This window comes from Cherax quadricarinatus, chromosome 54, assembly GCF_038502225.1.
Source record: "Cherax quadricarinatus isolate ZL_2023a chromosome 54, ASM3850222v1, whole genome shotgun sequence".
Lineage (NCBI taxonomy): Eukaryota > Metazoa > Arthropoda > Malacostraca > Decapoda > Parastacidae > Cherax > Cherax quadricarinatus.
Window position 1 is genome coordinate 4417112 of NC_091345.1, and position 17926 is coordinate 4435037.

Sequence of the window (17926 nt, forward strand, 5' to 3'; positions counted from 1 at the left end):
GCATGTTGCTTCCTGGTGCTCAGCTGTCTTCTCTATCAAACCAGTCCAACCAGTAGGTTTTATGAAGAGTTCCCGCGCTTCTACACGTCTGTTCACAGGTGCATAACCGAGGCTGTCTAATCATGCAGTGGTCATCGCAACGCAAGTCTGATCAAGCCTTTATCATCACAAGTCTGGTCAAGCAAAAGTCAACATAACACAAGACTGGTCAAGCAATAGTCACAGACCGGGCCGCTGGGCATTGACTCCCGAAACCCTCTCCGGGTATACTCCAGGTATAACACCGGACTGGGCAAGCAGAAGTGACCACAGCACAAGTCTAATCAAGCAGTAGTTAGCACAACACAGTTCTGGGCAAGCAGTAGCCAATAATGCAAGTTAGGTAGAGCAGTCATCATCAAAACACAAGTATGGTACAGCAGCAGTCACCACAAGTTGTTAAGCAGTAGTCATCGCAACACAAATACTGTCAATAAGTAGTCATCAAAATACAAATACTATCGAACAGTAGCCATCACAACTGTGGTTAAGGAGTAGTTGTCACAACACAAATATGATGAATCAATGGCCCCTCACAATACAAATATGGTCAAACACTAGTCATCACAAAACAATTATGATGAATTACTGTTCATCACAACACAAATATGGACAAGCAGTCATCACAAATATGGTTAAACAGTAGTTATTACGACACAAAGATGGTCAAGCAGTGGTCATCACAACACAAGGTCAAGCAGTGGTCATCACAACACAAGGTCAAGCAGTGGTCATCACAACACAAGGTCAAGCAGTGGTCATCACAACACAAGGTCAAGCAGTGGTCATCACAACACAAGGTCAAGCAGTGGTCAACACAACACAAGGTCAAGCAGTGGTCATCACAACACAAGGTCAAGCAGTGGTCATCACAACACAAGGTCAAGTAGTGGTCATCACAACACAAGGTCAAGCAGTGGTCATCACAACACAAGGTCAAGTAGTGGTCATCACAACACAAGGTCAAGCAGTGGTCATCACAACACAAGGTCAAGCAGTGGTCAACACAACACAAAGTCAAGCAGTGGTCAACATAACACAGGGTCAAGCAGTGGTCATCACAACACAAGGTCAAGCAGTGGTCAACACAACACAAAGTCAAGCAGTGGTCAACATAACACAGGGTCAAGTAGTGGTCAACACAACACAAGGTCAAGCAGTGGTCATCACAACACAAGGTCAAGCAGTGGTCAACACAACACAAGGTCAAGCAGTGGTCAACACAACACAAGGTCAAGCAGTGGTCAACACAACACAAGGTCAAGCAGTGGTCAACACAACACAAGGTCAAGCAGTGGTCATCACAACACAAGGTCAAGCAGTGGTCAACACAACACAAGGTCAAGCAGTGGTCATCACAACACAAGGTCAAGCAGTGGTCATCACAACACAAGGTCAAGCAGTGGTCAACATAACACAGGGTCAAGCAGTGGTCATCACAACACAAGGTCAAGCAGTGGTCATCACAACACAAGGTCAAGCAGTGGTCAACATAACACAAGGTCAAGCAGTGGTCAACACAACACAAGGTCAAGCAGTGGTCATCACAACACAAGGTCAAGCAGTGGTCAACACAACACAAGGTCAAGCAGTGGTCATCACAACACAAGGTCAAGCAGTGGTCATCACAACACAAGGTCAAGCAGTGGTCAACACAACACAAGGTCAAGCAGTGGTCATCACAACACAAGGTCAGGCAGTGGTCATCACAACACAAGGTCAAGCAGTGGTCAACACAACACAAGGTCAAGCAGTGGTCATCACAACACAAGGTCAGGCAGTGGTCATCACAACACAAGGTCAAGCAGTGGTCAACACAACACAAAGTCAAGCAGTGGTCAACATAACACAGGGTCAAGCAGTGGTCATCACAACACAAGGTCAAGCAGTGGTCAACACAACACAAGGTCAAGCAGTGGTCATCACAACACAAGGTCAAGCAGTGGTCATCACAACACAAGGTCAAGCAGTGGTCAACACAACACAAAGTCAAGCAGTGGTCAACATAACACAGGGTCAAGCAGTGGTCATCACAACACAAGGTCAAGCAGTGGTCAACACAACACAAGGTCAAGCAGTGGTCATCACAACACAAGGTCAAGCAGTGGTCATCACAACACAAGGTCAAGCAGTGGTCAACACAACACAAAGTCAAGCAGTGGTCAACATAACACAGGGTCAAGCAGTGGTCATCACAACACAAGGTCAAGCAGTGGTCATCACCGTCCTACCTAACATTACCCATAAACCACACTGGTCTTAATTTTCTCTCCTGGCCAGCCAGCACTTAAGATATAATTAGTATTATTCTTGGCATCTGGTGTTTCTCAGACGCTGTTCAACCTAGTTCTTCCACCGCTGAACTAATTATAATTACTCTGGAAATAACTGAAGTGGCGCAGACAAGCAAAAACACAATAAACAACATTTTTATCGAGTCTTTGAGAAGATAAGAGGATATACTTTTATATACTACTTATATATTATATTCTCCTGGGAGTATAACTTCGGCATTATTCTTAACAAATGAATCATTGTTTCAGCGAAAAATTCTTCTGGTAAATATTTTCCTTCTTAGTGCCTACTCTTCCTGTTTCTTAATTATTCCTGGTTCTCATTTCTTTATTACGTTTGTTATATATTTTTGTGTTTTATGCTAGTTCTTTTAAATATTGTAATAACGTTTGTCAATTTCAAATTACTCGACACTTTGCTTTCTCGTCATTTTTCTTCTTCTCTTTATCGTTCTTGTTTGTCTCCCTCAGTTTCTTCGCATCCTTCACTTTCTCCTTCACCTTATCATCCTCTTATTCTTCTTCTGTCTTCCTTCTCCTCCTTCTCCTCCTCCTCTTCTTCCTCCTCCTCTTCCTCCTCCTCCTTCCCTCTTCTCCACGTCTTCCACATTCCTCTACCTCCTCCCCTGTCCTCAGTCTCCTCTCTCCTCCTCGCCGCCCTCTTCCTCCTCCTCTTCCTCCTCCTCTTCCTCCTCCTCTTCCTCCTCCTCTTCCTCCTCCTCTTCCTCCTCCTCTTCCTCCTCCTCCTCCTCCTCCTCCTCCTCCTCGCCCCCTCGCTCTGCTACATGGTATAAATCTATTTTAGTTTCACTCTTGTCTTTACTCTCAATCATAAACCTGTAAAAAATCTTTCTGTACTTCTTCAATCTTCTTAATTGCTTCCGCTTCGCTCTGTTTATCATCCCATGTTCGTGGACCACTGTTTATCATCCCATGTTCGTGGACCACTGTTTATCATCTCATGTTCGTGGACCACTGTTTATCATCCCATGTTCGTGGACCACTGTTTATCATCCCATGTTCGTGGACCACTGTTTATCATCCCATGTTCGTGGACCACTGTTTATCATCCCATGTTCGTGGACCACTGTTTATCATCCCATGTTCGTGGATCACTGTTTACCATCTCATGTTCGTGGATCACTGTTTACCATCTCATGTTCGTGGATCACTGTTTACCATCAAGCTAAAGTTTTTCTTCCCTTCCTCCATCATACCATGCATCATTTCCTATCCTTTCACAATTGAAATGTATCTATAAACGACTCTAACATCAAAAATAAATAAATTCGCTGAATATTGAAATGACTTACACCCGTGGCCAAGTGCAGTGTTATTCTAGTCTGTGTTAACTTAGTGGACTTGGAAGATAGTTTACCAGCGGAAAGTTTAAAGTTAAACATGTTTTAAAAATGTTAAATGTAAATTTGAAATGTTTATAAATTTCCAAACGAGTTCATAGGCCCCTGAAGAGTTATTTTTTTCATAATGGCCGGAGGAATACTGTAACAATATCTTGCCGCAAGGAATATTGCATCAATATCTTGCCACGAGCAGCAACCTCAACAAAAAGCTAAATTTTATAGCAAGAAATGTTAAGTTCAGAAAAAAACGAACAAATCTTAAAGTAATAAAGAACCTGTCACATCTTACCTGGAATATTCTGTTACATCTTACCTGGAATATTCTTTCACATCTTACCTGGAATATTCTGTCACATCTTACCTGGAATATTCTTTCACATCTTACCTGGAATATTCTGTCACATCTTACCTGGAATGTTCTGTCCCATCTTACCTGGAATATTCTGTCCCATCTTACCTGGAATATTCTGTCACATCTTACCTGGAATATTCTGTCCCATCTTACCTGGAATATTCTGTCCCATCTTACCTGGAATATTCTGTCACATCTTACCTGGAATATTCTGTCCCAGCTTACCTGGAATATTCTGTCACATCTCACCTGGAATATTCTGTCCCATCTTACCTGGAATATTCTTTCACATCTTACCTGGAATATTCTTTCACATCTCACCTGGAATATTCTGTCACATCTTACCTGGAATATTCTTTCACATCTTACCTGGAATATTCTGTCACATCTTACCTGGAATATTCTTTCACATCTTACCTGGAATATTCTGTCACATCTTACCTGGAATACTCTTTCACATCTTACCTGGAATATTCTTTCACATCTTACCTGGAATATTCTTTCACATCTTACCTGGAATATTCTTTCACATCTCACCTGGAATATTCTTTCACATCTTACCTGGAATATTCTTTCACATCTTACCTGGAATATTCTTTCACATCTCACCTGGAATATTCTTTCACATCTTACCTGGAATATTCTTTCACATCTTACCTGGAATATTCTTTCACATCTCACCTGGAATATTCTTTCACATCTTACCTGGAATATTCTTTCACATCTTAACTGGAATATTCTTTCACATCTCACCTGGAATATTCTTTCACATCTCACCTGGAATATTCTGTCACATCTTACCTGGAATATTCTTTCACATCTTACCTGGAATATTCTTTCACATCTCACCTGGAATATTCTTTCACATCTTACCTGGAATATTCTTTCACATCTTACCTGGAATATTCTGTCACATCTTACCTGGAATACTCTTTCACATCTTACCTGGAATATTCTTTCACATCTTAACTGGAATATTCTTTCACATCTCACCTGGAATATTCTTTCACATCTCACCTGGAATATTCTGTCACATCTCACCTGGAATATTCTGTCACATCTCACCTGGAATATTCTGTCACATCTCACCTGGAATATTCTGTCCCATCTTACCTGGAATATTCTGTCACATCTCACCTGGAATATTCTGTCACATCTCACCTGGAATATTCTGGCACATCTCACCTGGAATATTCTGGCACATCTCACCTGGAATATTCTGTCCAGTGTTTTATTCTCAGAAAAATTATCAACAATCAATAATGGTTATGTTTTGCCCAACAAAAATGATCCCTATGAACAGTAACACTGGACAATAAAAGAAAATCTTCTTGAAGCTCTTAAGATGCTAAACTATTTTGAATCATTCAAAATAGAAGAGCAATACGAAAAGAAAGAAAATTAGGTGACATGAAACAAGGGTTTTATGTCATCTAATTTCATGTCAAAAGAGTTTCAGACATTTAGAATGTGTTTCCTGTCTACGGAGTACACGCAAGAACAATACACTTTTTTTTTTGGAAAGTATGGGAAGTAAACGATGGAGATTTAGCACACAAATAAACACAGTATAAGTGTCTGTCTCAGATACAGTACAGATATCTGTCCTAGACGGTAGAGCGTCACTGTCAATTTATGGACCACGGTTCGAGCCCCTCGTCCACCCTTCTGTTTATTCATCCTCACCACGTTTCCTTCCTCTGAGAAAACTTCCTCTCATTCTACCTCTTGCTATTCTTGCAACATTAAATAGCTCCTGATGACGCACGGAGACGTCTGAAAGATCTTGAAATCTTGAACTGAGGATTTCAATTCCATGTGGCTTGTCTTGCTTTGTTAAGATCGACTGTCTGCGATTCTGTTGCATATATATATATATATATATATATATATATATATATATATATATATATATATATATATATATATATATATATATATATATATATATATTCCCACCCTTCATTTCTTCTTCCCTCTCTATGTCCCTCTTTCTCCCTCCACCACTTAAAGATAATTCAACCGTTCTTTTCTACCAGGCCTTCCATGTATTGAATTCTCATATTATTAGTAGCAGTCCCCGCTGCTCCAATTACATAAATTATTTTGTTTACCCTCCTATTAGGCGAGTTAGGGTAATTACCACTAGCTTTGCGATTACCTGTTTTAAATTAATGGTGGGGATCGGTAAAGTGGTGAAGGGAGAGTTTAAGGTGAGAGAGTAAACGGGAATGCAATATGCTTTACAACGGTTGGAAAAAATGGTAACTCATTCAAATAGAAACTAAGTTCCGTTGTGCGGAGGGACACAAAAAAATTATTTTATTGCGAGGTTATTCAATAACTGGTAAGCATGAGGGTGTAGGACAGCAGAGGCTGACACGATACATCAATGTCAGTCTCTTATAACGCTGCCCAGCAACAGGAAATAATCGAATCATTCAACTGATGGATGAAAGGATGAATCCTCAAAATAGAGTCCGATAAGTACTCACCTTTTTCTACTCCCGCCTGACATAGAAAAGATGAGTCCATACAGAGATGGGGTAGACTGTCAGAAGACACTGAACACGAACTGTATGCCCCTCCAGAGACTGATCCACATTTGGAAAAAGTGGAGTAGAGGAGTGCTTGTGTGGTTTAAATATACAATTAGGAGTGCACTCCAATCATCAGTCATAATGGATTATGTAACTGCATATATTTTTAGTGTGAATGACGTGACTTCCAGGAAGCTGACAGCAGGGAAAAAGTCTATGGCCTGCGATGTGTGACCAGACGTTATAAATGGTATTGATATTTGAGCATCGATTACTTATAACGGCTCAAGTCATTTCCTCAATACCTAGGACAGAGCCTTGCTAGCAGGAGTTGGGTCTAACCTTCCATGAGACTGTGATAAGAGCTCAAGTGGATAGGAACTAAGGTGGATGAGTGTTGAGAAACTGGGGCCAGGAACTAGCCTTGCACTTTGTAAATTTCTTTAACTGGGAGACAGGCAGAATACTTGTCATCTGCGGTTTTTCTTAATTCCCTCGTAACAATTACTTTATCCGCGTTGATGCAATTATTGAAACTCCTCTAATATAATCACAGACCACTACACTTATCGATTATCCAGGTTCCTACAGTGCATAATCTTAAATTATACTAATAGAACTGCGCATGAAGCTAGCAAAGAAATAATTACAAATACATTTTTTCGTTTCAATCATTTTTCTCCTGAAGCTATTGACCTATATAATTTATTTTAATGAATATTAAAGAAATTTAACTGAATTATAATTAATTACGTTACAAAAAATTACGCTAATTATTAAAGTCTTGATGAAGTCTGAAAGTCAAGTTTGGTACAAAACTTATTATTTTCACACTTTTCAGTGATAAAGTATATATCTGTTAATATATAAACGATATTTTTTCAAAAAAGTTTAGTTTCAAAGCTGATGTTTCTCAGCGTAATATATGAATTATTATTCTTGTGCAGTCATTGAGACGCCACCAGCAACTGAACCACCACCACCACCACCACCACCACCACCACCACCACCACTCACACTACTCGTCAGCCACCACCACCACTCACACTACTCGTCAGCCACCACCACCACTCACACTACTCGTCAGCCATCATCACCACTCACACTACTCGTCAGCCATCATCACCACTCACACTACTCGTCAGCCATCATCACCACTCACACTACTCGTCAGCCACCACCACCACTCACACTACTCGTCAGCCACCACCACCACTCACACTACTCGTCAGCCATCACCACCACTCACACTACTCGTCAGCCACCACCACCACTCACACTACTCGTCAGCCATCACCACCACTCACACTACTCGTCAGCCATCACCACCACTCACACTACTCGTCAGCCACCACCACCACTCACACTACTCGTCAGCCACCACCACCACTCACACTACTCGTCAGCCATCATCACCACTCACACTACTCGTCAGCCATCATCACCACTCACACTACTCGTCAGCCACCACCACCACTCACACTACTCGTCAGCCATCACCACCACTCACACTACTCGTCAGCCACCACCACCACTCACACTACTCGTCAGCCATCATCACCACTCACACTACTCGTCAGCCATCATCACCACTCACACTACTCGTCAGCCATCATCACCACTCACACTACTCGTCAGCCATCATCACACACACTACTCGTCAGCCATCACCACCACTCACACTACTCGTCAGCCATCACCACCACTCACACTACTCGTCAGCCACCACCACCACTCACACTACTCGTCAGCCATCACCACCACCCACACTACTCGTCAGCCATCATCACCACTCACACTACTCGTCAGCCATCATCACCACTCACACTACTCGTCAGCCATCATCACCACTCACACTACTCGTCAGCCATCATCACCACTCACACTACTCGTCAGCCATCATCACCACACACACTACTCGTCAGCCATCATCACACTACTCGTCAGCCACCACCACCACTACACACACTACTCGTCAGCCATCACCACCACTACACACACTACTCGTCAGCCATCACCACCACTCACACTACTCGTCAGCCACCACCACCACTACACACACTACTCGTCAGCTATCACCACCACTCACACTACTCGTCAGCCATCACCGCCACTACACACACTACTCGTCAGCCACCACCACCACTCACACTACTCGTCAGCCACCACCACCACTCACACTACTCGTCAGCCACCACCACCACTCACACTACTCGTCAGCCATCACCACCACTCACACTACTCGTCAGCCATCACCACCACTCACACTACTCGTCAGCCATCATCACAACTCACACTACTCGTCAGCCATCACCACTCACACTACTCGTCAGCCATCACCACCACTCACACTACTTGTCAGCCATCACCACCACACACTACTAGTCAGCCATCATCACCACTCACACTACTCGTCAGCCATCATCACAACTCACACTACTCGTCAGCCATCACCACTCACACTACTCGTCAGCCATCACCACCACTCACACTACTTGTCAGCCATCACCACCACACACTACTAGTCAGCCATCATCACCACTCACACTACTCGTCAGCCATCACCGCCACTACACACACTACTCGTCAGCCACCACCACCACTCACACTACTCGTCAGCCACCACCACCACTCACACTACTCGTCAGCCACCACCACCACTCACACTACTCGTCAGCCATCACCACCACTCACACTACTAGTCAGCCATCACCACCACTCACACTACTCGTCAGCCATCATCACAACTCACACTACTCGTCAGCCATCACCACTCACACTACTCGTCAGCCATCACCACCACTCACACTACTTGTCAGCCATCACCACCACACACTACTAGTCAGCCATCATCACCACTCACACTACTCGTCAGCCATCACCACCTACACGATCCTCACTACGTCCACCACTGCCCTCATCACCACCCCAACTCTACCATTACCACACTCATCACCACCTGACATGAAGCAGACAGAGCCTCAGAAACAATCAATGCTATCTCTCGTAGTAGCTGGACGATACGCAGAATTTGACAAGGTATTGACTCTATAAACACGTCCACTTTAGGTAAGAGGGAAGTGTGTGACTCATAAGAGTGAGGGGAAGTGTGTGACTCACAAAAGTGAGGGGAAGTGTGTGACTCACAAAAGTGAGGGGAAGTGTGTAACTCACAAGAGTGAGGGGAAGTGTGTGACTCACAAGAGTGAAGGGAAGGAGAAAGAGTGGCCAAGGTCATTCTTCCTCAGGTACTTTTAGATTTTCTGAGGTTATACAAGATATATACACCGAAATATGGGTACCGAGCGGTGTTAAGTGAATATATGTGTATATATATATATATATATATATATATATATATATATATATATATATATATATATATATATATATATATATATATATATATATATATATATATAAACAAGAAGTGTGTATAGAGGGAACGTGAATATTTCATATATTTACACTCAGATGGGTCTTTCTGTTAGTGTATATAAAGCTAGTATTCCTACTTTTCTAGAGAAAGCACTCTAAATTATATTTAATACCATTCCTATGATATTAAAATCCACTTCAGCGAAGGAACCCAGCCATCTTCATCCATCCCATCCACCTCATCTGACGCCAAGCAGGGCCATACCACGCCTCTTCATGTTTATATATATATATATATATATATATATATATATATATATATATATATATATATATATATATATATATATATATATATATATATATATATATATACATGTATGTATGTATGTCGTGCTGAATATGTAAAACTGGTCAATTAGCAAGAACTCATTTAAAATTAAGTCCTTTCTAAAATTTTCTCTTATACGTTTAAAGATATATTTTTTCATTAATATTGATGTAAAAATTTATAATTTTGCACCAAAAGGAACTTAGAAAACTTACCTAACCTTATTATAACAAGCGCAATTTTATTTTAGCCTAACTCAACTAAATATATTTTTTATTTGTTTACAATAGTTTAATACTAAACAAACACAGTGAAATATATTTTTTTCGTTAGGTTCAGAATGATTTTGGCGAAATTATTGCATACACAAATTTTCACTTGTCCTATATGGCAAGATGAGCGTTGCTATTTAAGCCAAGATCGCAAGTTCTGCCTATTCGGCACGACATATATATATATATATATATATATATATATATATATATATATATATATATATATATATATATATATATATATGGTCCAAAATGAAAAACGAAAGTTTCTCTTTTTAACTTTAGTAATGTATACAGAAGGGGTTACTAGCCCCTTGCCAGTGTGTGATGTAGTGGAGGCAGGATCCATACATAACTTTAAAAAGAGATACGATAAAGCTCATGGAGCAGGGAGATGGTGAACCTAGTAGCGACTAGCGAAGAGGCGGGGCCAGGAGCTGTGAAACGACCCCTGCAGCCACAATTAGGTAGTACAAATAGGTGAGTATATACATACCTATCAAATTTACACACCCACAACACATACCCCTCTCCATCTTCGTATGCCCATCTGACATACCTCCCCTCACATACCTACACCTCATACCTACTCTCCCCCATACACTTCACTCTCCCAGTTCACATAGTTCATTGTGAACACAGTTCTCGTAACACCTACGCTATATAAGTTATTTATCGCAGGCAGGTCTCACATTGATTGGTAAGGAAGGGCCAAGGCCGCGCAGCAGCCATAACAACACAACCTATATCACTCTCACCTACTCAGTAGTTATTTCAAACTACTCCTTCCCCCCCCCTCCTTCCAGGACTGCCTTGATGCCCGTCTAGGGCTTTTGATCCCAGGAATAGGAACTTTCTCCGCTATCTTCAAGCTTACTTCATTACCTCTCATTACGTAATCGCTGTATAACTCACTTAAATTTGATAATAATAATAAAATAATAATAATAATAATAATAATAATAATAATAATAATTACAGTAATAATAATAATAATAATAATAATAATAATAATAATAATAATAATAATAATAATAATAATAGATGTTTATTATGTGATTAGTTCTTTTCGTAACGCAGTTACCACTGGCGTCACTAGTGACACCCTTACCATCACCAGTACCACCACCACCACCACTGTTACCATTACCACCACCACTGTTACCACAACCACCACAGCTCCCTTCACCACTGTTACCATTACCACCACCACTGTTACCACAACTGCTACAACTACCCTCAGTACTATTACCACTACCGCCTCCACCAGGTGCACCACCACCACTACCACCGGCAGGTGCCCCACCACCATCAGCTGCACCACCACTACCACCCACCATCAGGTGCACCACCACTACCACCACTATCAGGTGCACCACCACCACCAGGTGCACCACCAACAGGTGCACCACCACCACCACCAAGTGCACCACCATCAGGTGCACCACCCCACCAGGTGCACCACCACCACCAGGTGCACCACCACTATCAGGTGCATTATCGCCACCAGGTGCACCACCACCACCAGGTGTACCACCACCACAACCAGGTGCACCACCACCACCATTAGGTGCACCACCACCACCAGGTGCACCACCACAATCAGGTGCATTGCCACCACCAGGTGCACCACCACTATCAGGTGCACCATCACCACCATGTGCACCACCACTATCAGCTGCACCATCAACACCATGTGTACCACCACTACCAGGTGCACTATCACCACCAGGTGCATCATCACCACCAGGTGCACAACCACCACCACCGCCAGGTGCACCGACATCACCAGGTGCACCACCACCACCAGGTGCACCACCATCAGGTGCACCACCACCAACAGGTGCACCACCACCACCAACAGGTGCACAACATCCATCACCACCAGCAGGTGCTCCACCTCCATCACCAGGTGCACCACCACCCCCAGGTGCACCACCACCAGGTGCACCACCATCAGGTACACCACCACCACCAGGTGCATCACCACCACCAGGTGCACCACCCCCACCAGATGCACCACCCCCACAAGGTGCACCACCACCGCCAGATGCACCACCACTATCAGGTGCATTATCACCACCAGGTGCACCACCACCACCAGATGCATCACCACCACCAGGTGCACCACCACTATCAGGTGCACCACATCCACCACCACCAGGTGCACCACCACCACCAGGTACACCACCACCACCAGGTGCACCACCACCACCACCAGGTGCACCACCACCGCCAGGTACACCACCACCACCAGGTGCACCACCACCACCAGGTGCACCACCACCACCAGGTGCACCACCACCACCAGGAATACCACCACCACAAGCTGCACCACCACCACCAGGTGCGCCACCACCACCAGGTGCACCACCACCACCAGGTGCACCACCACCACCAGGAATACCACCACCACAAGCTGCACCACCACCACTAGGTGCACCACCACCACCAGGTACACCACCACCAGGAACACCACCACCACCAGGTGCACCACCACCACCAGGTGCACCACTACCACCAGGTGCACCACCACCAGGTACACCACCACCACCAGGAACATTTCCACCACCAGGTGCACCACCACCACCAGGTGCACCACCACCACCAGGTACACCACCACCACCAGGAACACCACCACCACAAGCTGCACCACCACCACCAGGTGCACCACCACCACCAGGTGCACCACCACCACCAGGTGCACCACCACCACCAGGAACACCACCACCACCAGGTGCACCACCACCACCAGGAACACCACCACCACCAGGTGCACCACCACCAGGTACATCACCACCACCAGGTACACCACCACCATCAGCCACACCATCACCACAAGCTGCACCACACCAGGTGCACCACCACCACTAGGTGCACCACCAGATGGTGCACCACCCTTCAGTATTATTTTGTGTCAACTTCAGCACATTCGACACACGCACTCAACTGATCAATACCTAACAACTCTTCTCATAACATTCTTACAACTCTACACACCCACTTCAACCATAGCTAAATAAACATACAAAATAACGCAGGACACAACAGATAACTATAATATATAATAAAAAAATATTAATCTTACTAATAGGAAGAAAATATCCACAAGTTCACGAGAGGGAATGATCATGCAGAACGGTACGAGAGTTTGGGCTTGGTAGTGGTGAGCAGTTCAGGTGGCGGCGTATGACCAGTCACTAAGGTAAAGAGTTGTGAGTGAACTGGCAGTGTTGCGTTTAATTAAACTCTTGTAAAACTTCATCTTTACTAGAAATCTAAGATATTATAAATAATTTAGTGACATCTTAAGAAAGTGTAAATATATGTTTAAAACCAGGATGGTAAAGGAATGACGGACCAGGAGCTTAGCTGAGGTATATTACAGGTGAAGTGTGTGTGTGTGTGTGTGTGTGTGTGTGTGTGTGTGTGTGCGTGTGTGTATGGTGAAAGTGGTCACTATCTGCATGTAACAGTGTGTGTGTCTGTGTGTGGTGAAGGTGGTCACTATCTGCAAGCAACAGTGTGTGTGTGTGTGTGTGTGTGTGTGTGTGTGTGTGTGTGTGTGTGTGTGTGTGTGTGTGTGTGTGTGTGTGTGTGTGTGTGTGTGTGTGTGTGTGTGTGTGGTGAAGGTGGTCACTATCTGTGTGCAAGTGTGTCTGTGTGTGTGGTGAAGGTGGTCACTATCTGCAAGCAACAGTGTGTGTGTGTGTGTGTGTGTGTGTGTGTGTGTGTGTGTGTATGGTGAAGGTGGTCACAATCTGTGTGCAAGTGTGTGTGTGTATCTGTGTGTATGTGTCTGTGTGTGTGGTGAAGGTGGTCGCTATCTGCATGCAACAGTACTCACCTATTTGTACTCACTTATTTGTGGTTGCAGGGGCCAAGTCTTAGCTCCTGGCCCCGCCTCTTCACTGGTTGCTACTGGGTCCTCTCTCTCCCTGCTCCATGAGCTTTATCAAACCTCGTCTTAAAACTTTGTATTTTTCCCGCCTCCACTACGTCACTTTCTAGGTTATTCCACTGCCTGACAACTCCATGACTGAAGAAATACTTCCTAACATCCCTTTGACTCATCTGAGTCTTCAACTTCCAATTGTGACCTCTTGTTTCTGTGTCCCCTCCCTGGAACATCCTGTCTTTGTCCACCTTGTCTATTCCGCGCAGTATTTTATATGTCGTTATCATGTCTCCCCTGACCCTCTTGTCCTCCAGTGTCGTCAGGCCGATTTCCCTTAACCTTTCTTCATAGGACATTCCCCTTAGCTCTGGAACTAACCTTGTCGCAAACCTTTGCACTTTCTCTAATTTCTTGGCGTGCTTGATCAAGTGTGGGTTCCAAACAGGAGCTGCATACTCCAGTATGGGCCTGACGTACACGGTGTACAGTGTCTTGAACGATTCCTTACTAAGGTATCGAAACGCTGTTCTCAGGTTTGCCAGGCGCCCATATGCTGCAGCAGTTATCTGGTTGATATGTGCTTCCGGAGACATGCTCGGTGTTATACTCACCCCAAGATCTTTCTTCTTGAGCGAGGTTTGCAGTTTTTGGCCACCTAGCCTATATTCCGTCTGTGGTCTTCTGTGCCCTTCCCCGATCTTCATGACTTTGCATTTGGCGGGGTTGAACTCGAGAAGCCAGTTGCTGGACCAGGTATACAGTCTGTCCAGGTATCTTTGAAGTCCTCCCTGATCCTCATCTGATTTAATTCTCCTCATTAACTTCACATCACAGTGTGTGTGTGTGTGTGTGTGTGTGTGTGTGTGTGTGTCTGTGTGTGGTGAAGATAGTCAGTATCTGCATGCAACAGTATGTGTGTGTGTGTGTTTGTTTTTGTGAAAGAGAGAAAGAGAGAGAGAGAGAGAGAGAGAGAGAGAGAGAGAGAGAGAGAGAGAGAGAGAGAGAGAGAGAGAGAGAGAGATTTTATTTTCCCGGCCTGTCAGCAGCTACTACAAAAGCTTAGCTATGATGTCTCGTTTTCAGTACATTTTTTTTAACATCCAGTGATCGTAGCACGTCCTGCCTCCGCTTTTAATTCAATACATAGATCTACCACTCCACTTGCAAAAAAAAAAAAAAAAAAATCCCGCATCCCATCAGCTCCAACTTTTGTTCCATTTCCACCCAAGTCTTATTGTTACCTCTGCTAAAAGTACCAACAAATCATCTTTCACTCATACCCTATTATGACAGCACATGTGGGTACCATGTATCTTCTGTTATGACAGCATATGTGGGTACCATGTATCTTCTGTTATGACAGTACATGTGGGTACCATGTATCTTCTGTTATGACAGCATATGTGGGTACCATGTATCTTCTGTTATGACAGCATATGTGGGTACCATGTATCTTCTGTTATGACAGCATATGTGGGTACCATGTATCTTCTGTTATGACAGCATATGTGGGTACCATGTATCTTCTGTTATGACAGTACATGTGGGTACCATGTATCTTCTGTTATGACAGTACATGTGGGTACCATGTATCTTCTGTTATGACAGTACATGTGGGTACCATGTATCTTCTGTTATGACAGTACATGTGGGTACCATGTATCTTCTGTTATGACAGCACATGTGGGTACCATGTATCTTCTGTTATGACAGCACATGTGGGTACCATGTATCTTCTGTTATGACAGTACATGTGGGTACCATGTATCTTCTGTTATGACAGCATATGTGGGTACCATGTATCTTCTGTTATGACAGCACATGTGGGTACCATGTATCTTCTGTTATGACAGCACATGTGGGTATCATGTATCTTCTGTTATGACAGCACATGTGGGTATCATGTATCTTCTGTTATGACAGCACATGCGGGTATCATGTATCTTCTGTTATGACAGTACATGCGGGTATCATGTATCTTCTGTTATGACAGCACATGTGGGTATCATGTATCTTCTGTTATGACAGCACATGTGGGTATTATGTATCTTCTGTTATGACAGAACATGTGTGTATCATGTATCTTCTGTTATGACAGAACATGTGGGTACCGTGTATCTTCTGTTATGACAGAACATGTGGGTACCGTGTATCTTCTGTTATGACAGAACATGTGGGTATCATGTATCTTCTGTTATGACAGAACATGTGGGTACCGTGTATCTTCTGTTATGACAGAACATGTGGGTTTCATGTATCTTCTGTTATGACAGCACATGTGGGTTTCATGTATCTTCTGTTATGACAGAACATATGTGTATCATGTATCTTCTGTTATGACAGCACATGTGGGTACCATGTATCTTCTGTTATGACAGAACATGTGTGTATCATGTATCTTCTGTTATGACAGAACATGTGTGTATCATGTATCTTCTGTTATGACAGCACATGTGGGTATCATGTATCTTCTGTTATGACAGAACATGTGGGTATCATGTATCTTCTGTTATGACAGCACATGTGTGTATCATGTATCTTCTGTTATACAGAACATGTGGGTATCATGTATCTTCTGTTATGACAGAACATGTGGGTACCGTGTATCTTCTGTTATGACAGAACATGTGGGTACCGTGTATCTTCTGTTATGACAGAACATGTGTGTATCATGTATCTTCTGTTATGACAGAACATGTGTGTATCATGTATCTTCTGTTATGACAGCACATGTGGGTTTCATGTATCTTCTGTTATGACAGCACATGTGGGTACCGTGTATCTTCTGTTATGACAGCACATGTGGGTTTCATGTATCTTCTGTTATGACAGCACATGTGGGTACCGTGTATCTTCTGTTATGACAGAACATGTGTGTACCATGTATCTTCTGTTATGACAGCACATGTGGGTACCATGTATCTTCTGTTATGACAGCACATGTGGGTACCGTGTATCTTCTGTTATGACAGAACATGTGTGTATCATGTCTCTTATTTTCCTCTTATCCATCATCCCTAGTGTTTTAGCTTCTCATTATAACTTGTGTTTTAGCTCTGCTATCTTTCTCTGGACTTGTACTAACATTCTCCGTGCTGTTCCAGGTAGCGGCACCACAAAAGACCTGTATAACCCAATTTTCACTTAATATATATTGCAAACTTCTTTTTTTAATATTATTTCCGCTATATATCTGCGAGGTAAGTGTCTGCTAGTGATGCTTTAGAGATTCTCGCAATATCGTTGATATTATCCTCTAGATCCCTGATTTCGACTTCTATCGTTTCCATTGCTTTGCATTTATCACCATTCCATGTCATCATTCATCTATCACTCCATTTGATTTTTTTTATCCAAGTCGTCCTTCTGGTGAGTAATTTATGTAACTTGTAAACATTATCAGAGTAAGTAAGAATGCTTGTGGTACCCCACTTGTAACAACTTCCCCTAAGAAC

At 43.3% G+C, this 17926-nt stretch overlaps 1 protein-coding gene across 5 annotated transcripts in view; it reads left to right on the forward strand.

The window, feature by feature from the left end:
* Positions 1-17926, forward strand: part of LOC128699124 (serine-rich adhesin for platelets) — a 120040-nt gene that overhangs the window by 57934 nt on the left and 44180 nt on the right. For 2 of the 5 annotated variants that reach the window (XM_053791652.2, XM_053791650.2), the window contains exon 1: positions 13785-13950. The exons of 2 other annotated variants lie outside the window; for them this stretch is intronic. The gene's annotated coding sequence lies outside the window, so the exon portion shown is untranslated. One more of the 5 variants, XM_053791651.2, reaches the window with a different exon arrangement.